This window comes from Myiozetetes cayanensis, unplaced genomic scaffold (genome assembly GCF_022539395.1).
Source record: "Myiozetetes cayanensis isolate MyiCay16 unplaced genomic scaffold, myiCay2020 scf3, whole genome shotgun sequence".
Classification (NCBI taxonomy): Eukaryota; Metazoa; Chordata; class Aves; order Passeriformes; family Tyrannidae; genus Myiozetetes; species Myiozetetes cayanensis.
Window position 1 is genome coordinate 10297213 of NW_026087521.1, and position 11177 is coordinate 10308389.

The 11177-nt window shown below is 37.4% G+C and overlaps 1 protein-coding gene across 1 annotated transcript in view; it reads left to right on the forward strand.

Annotated features, from left to right (window-relative positions):
- The window catches only part of CACNA2D1 (calcium voltage-gated channel auxiliary subunit alpha2delta 1), an 843568-nt gene extending 837974 nt beyond the window's left edge, over positions 1 to 5594 (forward strand). The window contains exon 40 of the transcript XR_007630104.1: positions 5585 to 5594. The gene's annotated coding sequence lies outside the window, so the exon portion shown is untranslated. The remainder of the gene's footprint in view (positions 1 to 5584) is intronic.
- Positions 5595 to 11177: the final 5583 nt, after the last annotated feature.

Consider the following 11177-nt stretch of genomic DNA (forward strand, 5'->3'; position numbering starts at 1 on the left):
CAATGCCAGGAACGGCAAAGTCAGAAGTCACCTGCAGATGCTCAGAGAAAGTATCTATTTTCCAAGGTAGAGAGGCTAAATATAAAACTGCTGTTCCCCTTCGGCTCTGAATGGTGAAGGCAAGATAAAGATCTATTAGTGACTAAAAATAGGAACTTAAAACTCTCCTGAATTTAGTGAGTGGCTTTACATTACCTTTCGGAACTGCCACTGGACAAAAATGCCACCTGGGCTGATTGAAAAAGATCAACACAGGTCTAATGAGGAGCAGCTGAGGAGGGGTGGGTGTTTAGCCATGAGAAAAGGAGGCTCAGGGGGGATCCTATTGATCTCATCAACTACCTGAAAGAAGGTTGTAGTCAGGTGGGTGTCAGTCTCTTTTCCCAAGTAACAAGCAGCAGGACAAGAGGAACGAACCAGGGGAGGTCCAGCTTATATATTACAAAAGATTTCTTCAAAGAAGCTGTTGTCAAGCACTGGAACAGGGAAATGGTTGAGTCCCCAGTCCTGCAAGTATTTAAAAGAGGTGTAGATGTGGCACTTAAGGACATGGTGTAGTGGTGGACTTGGTAGTATTAGGTTAATAGTTGGACTCGATGATCTTAGGGATCTTTTCCAATCAAAATGATACTATGAGTCCATGATTCTATAAAAGACTGGATCAGTGGATAAGGGAAGAGCAACTGATGTTGTCCACCTGGACTTTTGTAAGGCCTTTGATAAGGTCCCCCAACAACATTCTTACTTCTAAATTGGAGAGATATAGGTTTGATGAGTGGACTATTAGATGGACAAGGAAAGGGCTGCAGGGCCAGTTCAAAGAGCTGCTTCATTCAATGGCTCTGTATTCAAATGGAGATCAGTAACCAGTGGAGCTCCTTAAGGGTCCATACAGGGTCCAAAATTATGCCCCTCTAGTCTGTTCTTGTGAGACCCCACCTGGAGTACTGCATTCAGTTCTGGGGTCCCCAGTATAAGAAAAACATGGACCTATTAGAGAGCAGATCCAGATGACAACCATAAAAATGATCAGATGTCTGGAGCACATCCCGTTTGAAAACAGGTTGAGAGAGTTGGGCTTGTTCAGGCTGGAGAGACCTTAGAGCAGCCCTTAATATATAAGGGGGCTTATAAGAAAAATGGAGATAGAGTTTTTACCAGTGTCTGTAGTGGAAGAATAAGGCAAAATGGTTTAAAACCTAAAGAAGGTAGATTTAGAGTGAGAGCCCTGACTCAGTAAGGCAGTTATTGTTCATCAGTGAAGGTTTTGCTCTCAGGAACAAGCAATTAAACTCAATGCAACATCTGAGTACAAAAAATTTACTGCAAGAATTGGTCATTATAGTCTCTACGTCCTTACATCAATTAAAAAGGTTATTATGGGTTGAAAAGTTAGTAATTCGACTGCTTCATAAGATGATAAATTTGTTTAATATAGTGGTTTGATGTCATGTAACAAGGGTTATATTTTCTCATGGAGTTGAAGGTGTTTGAAGTTGCAATAATTTACAAATACCCTTTTCAAATTTTCTAGAAATTGTATCAAGATTTATCACTTACGGTTCCAAGTAAAATGGAATTCCATCCACTGCTGGACATAATTTATTATCCACAGAGATCTGCAAATACTGAGGAAGAATCTTAAAAATAAAAAATGTACTTTTACTTCTTAAAGTTTATAAGCTCAAGAATTACCAGGAATAGGGTAAAAGCAAAAATAACCAAATGGTTTTTAAATGATGTATTTTAAAATGTACTTTCTTTACCTAGACTTTCTTAAATTGCCCTCTTTCTCAGTTTCTGTATTTTTTTTTTAAATATCTTTTTCTAACTTTTTTTTTTTCTTGTAATGAACAAGATTTTGGACCATATTTTATAAGTGTGTTGTCTTACTGGTCTTGCCAGGTTTGCAAGTACACATCCTTAGAACTATATATACACTACTCATTGTATAAAGGAACATTTGTAAAAAGTGGAATCAACACTATTTCTCTTTTGCCACTGCTGGAAGAAAAAGCGTAAATATCCACAGTGCATATCTGAAAGACTTCTTTGTCAGAACACTGACTGTTTCTGAAGACATGTTCTTAAGAAAAAATTAGCAACTCACAACCTTCTGAAAAAGGGTAATGACAAATGTAAAAAGTCATTTTCAAAGACACTGATTACACAAAGAGCTGCCTGTTATTTCTTGCTACATCTGTGATCATAAAGGCAGTTTTTGCTTCTTGTCTTTAGTCAAGATTTCCATGAGTTTTGGGGTTTTTTTTGTTTGTTTTGTTTGTTTTTTTTTTTTTTTATTGTATATATCATACACACAATTATAATAAGCTCCAGACCTCTGACTTGGCAATAGTTTTCTAAACAACACAAATAAAAGACACCACCATTGCAAGACATTCAGTGAGTCTGGAATGACTTAGATCCAACTACTCTATTGCACTGTTATGGGCTGCCTTTATAACCTGGCTGGTGAGCAGCTCCTATATGTTCTACCCTGAATTCTTCATAATCAGGAAAACTTGTCTGAAAACTTCTTTTACATACACTTTTACATTAGCTGTCCTCTGCAAGAGATTCTAACAATTCTACATGTTGATGTTCAGAGACTTAGAGTGAGGCTTTTCATGGAAACTAGGCCAGCTTGTATTTAGTCTTAATGCTGAAGAAATTTAGCATATCACTGATAAATCACTTTTATGTTATCATTGAGAACAGAAGATTTCTGGAGACTGTTTACACCACTGCTAAAATGTAAAAAAACCCAAACCAGCCAGGAATGAAATGAACTCTCAGGTCAAAAAGAAGAGATCTGAACATTTGTTTTTGTATTAAACCATAAGGGTTCTTTCTTTCTACCAGTCTGCATTAAAGTTTACAGACATCTCAGTGCTATTTTTTTAATTCTTGTTATAGCCCCTCCTACTTGAGTAATAACACACAAAGAAAGACAGTCTGAATTATGGATCAATCCTGTGACACACTGAGCTTGCTACTGAAGATGTTGGGAGGCAGACACACCTTTTTTAATATTTATCAATATGAGCTGAGGGAAGACTTTAGATATTGAATACCTGTGAAAAAATCAGGGGTCTGAGCACATCAGTAAAGGTATGGAGAATGTTCAAGATTTGGTCTCAGACTTTTATTATGAAATTACTTCTTGGAACAAAATTGAATTGTAGTAGAGGGCTTGTTTTTTCTTGTCTTTTGTGTGTGTGTGTGTGTGTATATGTGTGTGTTTCCTTTCTATGGCACATCAGTGCCACTAAGTAGCTCAAAGCAACCTAGCAACAGTTAGTACACATTGTATGTGTGACAGAAGCAACACATTCCAGCTCTTATGATTTCTGGGATATGGCCATGCGAAAGAAAATATGCCCAGATCACTGCTGAGTGTGTATGAACTGGCTGCTCACAGCTGGGTATGTCAAAAGAGCCAGAATAATCTCTGCTGTCTTGTCAGCTGCTTTATAATAGGACAAAAAATTCCATATCAGCACCCTTTCCTTGCCTTTAATCACCCTACCATTATATTCTATGAAGGAGGCAGCACAGTAATTCAAGCAAACTTTATAGACTTTAGCATATATTTGCATATTATGAATTAGAAATTGCAAAGATTAAGGATTAGCTTTGATTGGAGCAATTGGTTTGTCTGTGGGAGCACAAATCCAAGGGCAAATAAAACCAAAATTCCTTTACTACAAGAATGCCATTACACATCTACAGTAGCACTTCCCCTGAAAAGCTGCAGGTATTGTGATGCACAGCAAATCATCACGGGAGATGAAGCCCTTGGACAGGTTTTGGAAGTGCAGAGGCATTCATTTTAAGAGCACATCCCTAACAGCAGAACTGTGGGGATGAGAGGAGGGAAAGGACCATATCTCTCTTTTAAAGAAGATTCTCTCTTTGGCAATCTGCTCAGAGGAAGATATAGCAGTATGAAGTAGGAGGATAGGGGTATAGGGGCAGAGAGGCAGGAATACCCAATCATTCAGTACACAGTACATGATCACCAGATGCAGGTGCAATTCCTCAGATGCCTGAGAATTTCTTCACTTCACTCTGAAAAATGCCCAGATAAACTCTTTCTGCTGACTCCTTGATTAGATTCAGTTAGCTTCACTTGTTAATTTCTGGTCTTCCTCTGCGGTGAAAGGCCAAGGGAATCACTCTTATCACCTCACCTTACCAATTATCAGGACAGGGTAAGGCAAAATGACAATTAAAGAAAGAAGATACTTTTACAGCATTTGCCCCAGACCTGTTAGCAGGCTTAGTCACTAACAACCCAAGAAAAGCACATGGAAGAAGAATACAGAAATATGAAGAATAAATTAAGGAATAGTCCCCCGAGAGAGATTTAATCCAGATTCCCTGAGCAATAGTGTATAAATATAATGAGATTAAATACTTACAGTAGTAAGGATCAAAGGCCAAGGTTTATAACACATTTTTGACAGGGGAAGCTGAAAACAAATCAATGCCTGGTGGCCTACAGATGCCTAGTAGGAAGGTCCTATATCCCAGTTAAATCAGGATAAGTCAGAAACTTCTGAAAATCCCACTAAGTGCCTTGGTAGTAGCTCTGCATGTCTACATAGTATTAGAAAACCTAACTCTCAGCTTCATCATCAATCAGAAAACAGAAGAAAACAGACAGTAAAGGATTACAGTTCTCATCACAGTTTCTACGTCATTCAGGAACAAGAAAAAAATACCATTTTAAGAGTTTGTAATAATACTAAAAATTTCACATCTGTGTTTTAGATACAAAATGATGCACTCTATCCCCAAAAGCAAATAAAATCCAAAATGGCAATACCAAAACATTGAAGCACTTTAAATATTTTTACAAGTCTGATTAATATTCATTAAACTTAGCTGACATGACAAAGTTCAACACAGTAACAGAAATTTACTGTGATTCTCAGTACTACTAGAAAAAGCAACATGGCATTTTTTCCATTATCAGTGGAAAATTTCAGCATAGATGTCACTGGTCTTTCCTAACTGTGACGTGGGTAATATCCCCATGCATTTACTGGATACACAGTTTGATGCTGGGCTCAGTCTTTACCCTTCAAAATTCCCAGCCCAAATAAAAACACACTGCTTGAATCATAAGATCAGTGACTCACACCATAAAATCAGGCTTCCTCTTTATTTGGACATTGAACAACTGGCTTGACCCAAGTTGTAACAACTGTTTGCAGAGGAAAAAAAGCAACAATTTCCTTTAAGTGCAAGGGGAGCTGGTAATAACAGACAGTAATAACAGATTAAATGTGCTAACAGGGTCACAGGATCATTTACGTTTTGATCAGTGTGTGAGTTTTTGAAGTTCTGTGTAGCTTTTAAACAAATGCAATTATTGTACTAGAAAGGAAGAGAAACAACCCCAACAACATTTGTAGAAATAATAGGTCTGTTAGCTAAGAGAGTTTAAAAATCTCACTCCTTTATGCTGGAAACTGTGTTACTGACTACGAATAAAGACGCTTTCAAAATCACAGGGAGCAACCAATTTAAAATATGTTGCAGATGTAACGATCAATATTCATTTTAACCTGAGCAGATATCAATGCTTCAGATATTCAAACTGATATTCACCTACTACTTTTACTTTGAAATTCAATTTTATTTTAACTTGTGAAGGTATTCATTGCTGCCAGTCATATTTCCCAGCTATTTCTAACTCTCCTGTCCCCAAGACTCAGCTAATGCCCTGCATGCTTAATTTGTGCTTTTCATCATTTGTGCTTTTCATCATTTGTGCATTACCAATATTCATAAATATTCAGCAGGTAAATTTCTCTTCCTCTCTTACCCTTATATTTTTCCTTTGCTTACACCTGCACAACCCCCCTGCCTTCTTAGTACATCTTCAGATACGCCTGTGCAATGTTACAGAAGATAATGGCCATGACATGCCAACTTAAATAAAGAAGTATTTTATTTATGAAAAAGCATTTGAAAAAACCTGAAATTACTATCTCAAAGACAAAAGAACATAACAATCTAATCCTAATTAAAGATAATCATGAGGCTTCTCCTATGAAGTCAGGCTAAGAGAGTCAGGTTGTTCAGCCTGGAGAAGAGAAGGCTCCAGGAAGACCTTGGAGCACCTTCCAATACCTAAAAGGGCTACAAGAGAGCTGGAGAGGAACTTTTTACAAGGGTATGTAGTGACAGAACAGGGGGGAATGGCTTCAAACTAAAAGAGGGCAGGTTTAGATTGTATATAAGGAAGAAATTCTTCATTGTGAGTTGTGGATACCCCATAGGTCAGTTTAGATAGGGCTTTGAGCAGACTGGTCTAGGGGAAGATGTCCCTGCCCATGGCAGGGGTTTTGGAACTAATTGATCCTCAAGGTATTTCTAACCCAACCAGTTTACGACTCTACGGTTCTAGGAAGGCCAAGTATTACACAGTTTACTCATATCAATCCAATCCAATCAAACTATGCTCAGAACCATAAAATGCTGCAGAAGTATGGCATAAAGAGAAACCTTTTTGTTCTCTACCAATGGTAAGTAAGCTCAAGGTACCTGGGGGCGGGGGGGCTGGGAGAAGGGAGGTAGTGTTTCAGTAGAGTAAATAATCTATTTCTGAAATAGAAGGGGGATTCAGTGAAAATTAAATCTGTAGAAAAATAAAACACTGGAACTATCAATAATCTTTAGGCTTCAAGTTATTGCTGTGATTTGTCATAGTGAACCAAACACAACCACCAAACAGAAACGGGGTTTTGGCTTTCAACAGACACCTTGCTGCCAAACGTTTCAAAGAATTCACATGATAAAGCATACAGGTGTATAATAAAACATCTTGAAATCTTTTGCATCTCTGCCAGACAGATAGGAATTGATTATGTAGAATTATAATTCTTCTTTCCCCCTTAGAGCTGCCTGGTACAGAGAACTGTCTTTTTTATAAAAACAATCAAGCTTGAAAGTTCAAACCTACATCAGTGCTTGCTGCCAATACAGCGAAGTGAGGAATGTAAGAGTTAGACACAGCAGTGGAGTAAGGGGGTAATGTAAAACTTCTTTTTGTTCACCCCCAGCATTCCCAGCATTGGAGCCCAGACTGCCATGGAAACCTGCGCTGAGTCACGCAGGGGAAAGCTGCCAGGCTGCTCTCACAGACACATGGGACACGTCCTCTTCTCCTGCACCAGCAGAAACTCATATTCATCCCTCTGTCTTTGATTTAATGATTAGTCCTGTACCAGGGCTTGCTGAGAAATGTTGGCCTGAAAGATCTCAGATCTTATTTTGGTAGTCACAAGATTCCAGAGATGGCTTCAAAAAAAGGGTATATTTTTAATAACTGCAGCCATCTCCTAATATTTTATTATATCATCACAGTGTTTTATCCAGAGGAGCTTTTTGAAATATTCAGATGTCTTGTGAAATATATGTCTGTTTCCATGGTCCAGACAGATTTCAAAAGCTCTAAAAATCTTACCCAGACTTCATCATACTACTGAGCTTGCTGACTGCACTGTCTACGGTCAAGATGCTCAGAGCTGCCATTTGGGAGATATAGTTCATCATCTGCAAATATTATACATCCTTTTATGAGTATATAGAAAAAATCTGCCAATGCATGGGAGGGAGGAGAAGTGATTTAATTCTTTTTTCCTAGAATTATAGGAAAGTTCAATAAGTGATCTTTATTTTGATGTGAGGATTCCTACCCCTACTCCTTTTTTCCAATGTTCCCTTGAAAGCTCATGAAGCATTTTTATGAGCTGTATGAAAAAGGGTTGTTCTTATTCTTTCATACTCAAAATGCACGTCTATTGTCACAGGCTATGATTTTAAGCCATTCAGTGGAACCCATTTAACTGTCTATATATTAGATACATGAGAAGAAATTACTGTGTTTGGATCTCTTATATAGAGTCAGTGCATTACACTTAACAGTTATCTGGAAGAGATCAGTTCTGCAGAAGTGCAATCATACTCAGGATTTCTGTTTTGTTGGAATACATCCACATATAGAAAATGAAACATGAATTTTTCTAACTTAGCACACTACTTTTCTGGAGGATGTTTGAAAAATATTGCACCTATATAAAACCAGAGGGAAAATATAGGCATCACTATACACAGTACTTTCAATTATTTGGAATTTGCCAAGGACCATAGAGCTAACAGCTCTGCTCTCGCTAATCACCAATTTGGATAAGTGCTAAGCCCTGCAATTTTGCAAGTCTTCAAATGTTGCAGGAGTGTTTTCACTTTTCAAGATCAGACTGTAAGTAAATTATGGGGTAATTTAATAATGGCACATGATCAGCTCTGTGTCTCATGCAGCTTTATGGATGATCACCAAACTACCAGAAGAGAGTAAGATCAATTTAATTGCAAAGTTTGAAGAAGACTTACTTATTAATCCTCATTTTCAAAGCTCCTATGTGTCTGCCTTCTGTATGAGTCAATATCCCCAGGCATATCACGCTAGACTTCTGCACTAAATTGGTCTTCTTAAGACAACAAAATGAAATGCAAGAAAAGTGATCCCTTTCCATGTGGAAAACTTCCTGGTCACACGTGTTTAGACACAAAATACTATCCCCACTTTACACCTCCTCTTTTTCTCTAAATTCTGGATGACCAGAAAACACACATTCTTTGATGGCAGCATCACTGCAAGTAAGTACTGCTAAGACACAGTTTTTGTGATAGTTTTCATCACATATAAAACCAGCCACAGTGCTTTGAGAGTCCTTCTAGCCCAGTAATGTCTCCAGAACTCTCCACCTGTGGAAATACAGGAAAAAGAGAGGATCAGAGCATGCAGGTATGGTATTTCACCTATAATATTCTGTTTGTCTTCATGTATTTTCAGATTTATTTTCTAAGTGCCCCTTCAATCTGTCTGTTAACCCATAGAAGTGTCTTGCAAACACAGCATCTTTTGGCAAAGAATTCCAGAGTCATAAAAGCTGTTGTAGTGAAGTATCACCTCTTTTTCTTTGTTTTTAGATTCTCTGTTCCAAGATGATGGTAGAGGAGGACCATCTGATGAATTTTATACTGGAAAAAACATGAATATATCCCTATCTGCCTTCTTTATGGTACTCTTTATTTTCCCAAGCTCTATCATACTCATAAACTTTCCCTTTTGTAGGATAAGGAGGTCCAACCTACTCAGCTATTGCTTGTGTGAAAGTTGCTCTATATCTTTGTTCGGTCTTATTGTTCCTTGTTTCTTTCTTTTGATATAGCAAGGTACATAGATTATGAAAAAAAAATCATGTACTAACTTAATTACGATTTTTTTGATTCTCTATTTCTTTTCCTAACAACTCTTCATATTTTATCTGCTTTTTTGAACACTGACTCATTCTGAGCTCTTGTTTCCATAAAACTATTGTATCAGTGCAGTTAAAAAAATTATAGAAGTACATCAGTGTATTTTAAACCTCTGAGACTTTACTAAAAGTCCTTATGTACTAAGTAGTTCTGTTATATAGTAAAACTTTTATTGTTGAATTTATCTGTCATGTTTAAGAGATGGGAGAGAAACATTCAGCTGACAAAGGATCAATCACCTATAGCAGCCCGGATACTGGAGTACTCATGCCTGGCTATATTCATGTGTGGCACTATAAGAGGATAAGGTAGCATTAGACTTCCCTAAAATGATATCTGATAAATGGTATGTTACATCTCACATTTGTACACTTATGTGCCACCCACATTTACAACTGCTCTGGCTGTATTTTTTAGAAAAAGTCCCAAGAGCTGATTTCTAGGTCTTTGCCTTTAGATATCTGAAGAAAACAGCAGCACTCTCAGCAGTTTGAAATTCTCATAGTAAGAATTTCTCTGTTGAAACAAAAACTCAGCTAAAAATAGAAAGAGAGGTTTAGGAATTCAATCTAAAAGTTTCAAGTGTTTGCTTTTGTGCTAAAACCCCGTAGTATGAGAGCCACACTGCCACATTATCAAGGCCAGGGATGTCTTGATGTGACGAATTTTCTGGTTGTTGCAGGACTGTGCTGGTAGTCACTAAGTTTCTATGTGCTGCAAATACTGGTTTCTTTGTTAGTTAAACAATCCACTTATTCCAGAAACTTCCCATACCTCAGTTCAACATTTTGTTGCACCAAACTGAACCCACAGTGCCAGAATATCCCTTTTATGCTCATAGATCTTTTTTTTTTTTTTTTTTAAGATAAAGAAGGCATAAGTTTATGCTGTTTATCAGAGACATTGGTCTTTGGAATTAGAATTGAGGAGAAGGGGTAAATACTTGCTCTTGCTGTAAGAGAGAAGTACGATAACACCTGAATTATCTGAATATTTCACTACCCTGCTTTTAGTTCTTCTTGATATAGCTCCTCCAAAGCTTCAACAAGAGCTTTTGGCAGGAATTCCTTTTCCCATGCACAGGCTATGCAATGTTATCACTCCTCATTAGGTCCTGTTGATTCACTTTGGTTTAAAAGGAACCCAGGATGGATACTGATCATTTAAAGGGAGATCAGTGACATACTTTCTACTTTTACAGCTAATAGTGTAGCTGTTATAATTCATAGTGTAAAGACTTCTATTCAGGGACAGAGAATATAGTCATGAAAATATGAAATATGAAAAGGCAAAACGTAGACTTTTTTTCCAATGGACAAAGAAGTTCAGAGTACTGTAAAAATAAAATAGCTGCAAAGAGCAATTTACATTGGCTTATTAAAGTCAGCATTTAAATTGAGAGTGAATATTTTTAAAGTACTGTAAGAAAGAGCAAGGATGCCAGTTGGACAGCTAGCTTTAGACAGAAAACCAGAATAAGGTGTAGTTTGAACAGAAGATCAAAGAGAGGGACTTAACAGAAATTGTATGGTGTGCCAGTTACCAGCACAGGAAGCTACAGTCAAGGCAACTAAAGTCAGAGACATAGTGCAATTATTTAAAAACACAAATGAATACAGCATGTCCCTGCTTGGCATTCAGAACTGCCTGTAATCCTGTAACTCAGGCTGGAAGTGAACTCCTATTAGCAGGAAAAGTAGAGAGAGAAACCAAAATGTGCTTTGAAGATCTGGATGTCTTTATCTTCATTAACTAATCTTGTCAACTCAGTAAATTTATTCCAGTGCATAAATGATTGAGCAAACCTTACAGTAAATGAAGGAGAAAGTGGGAAAAGAAGC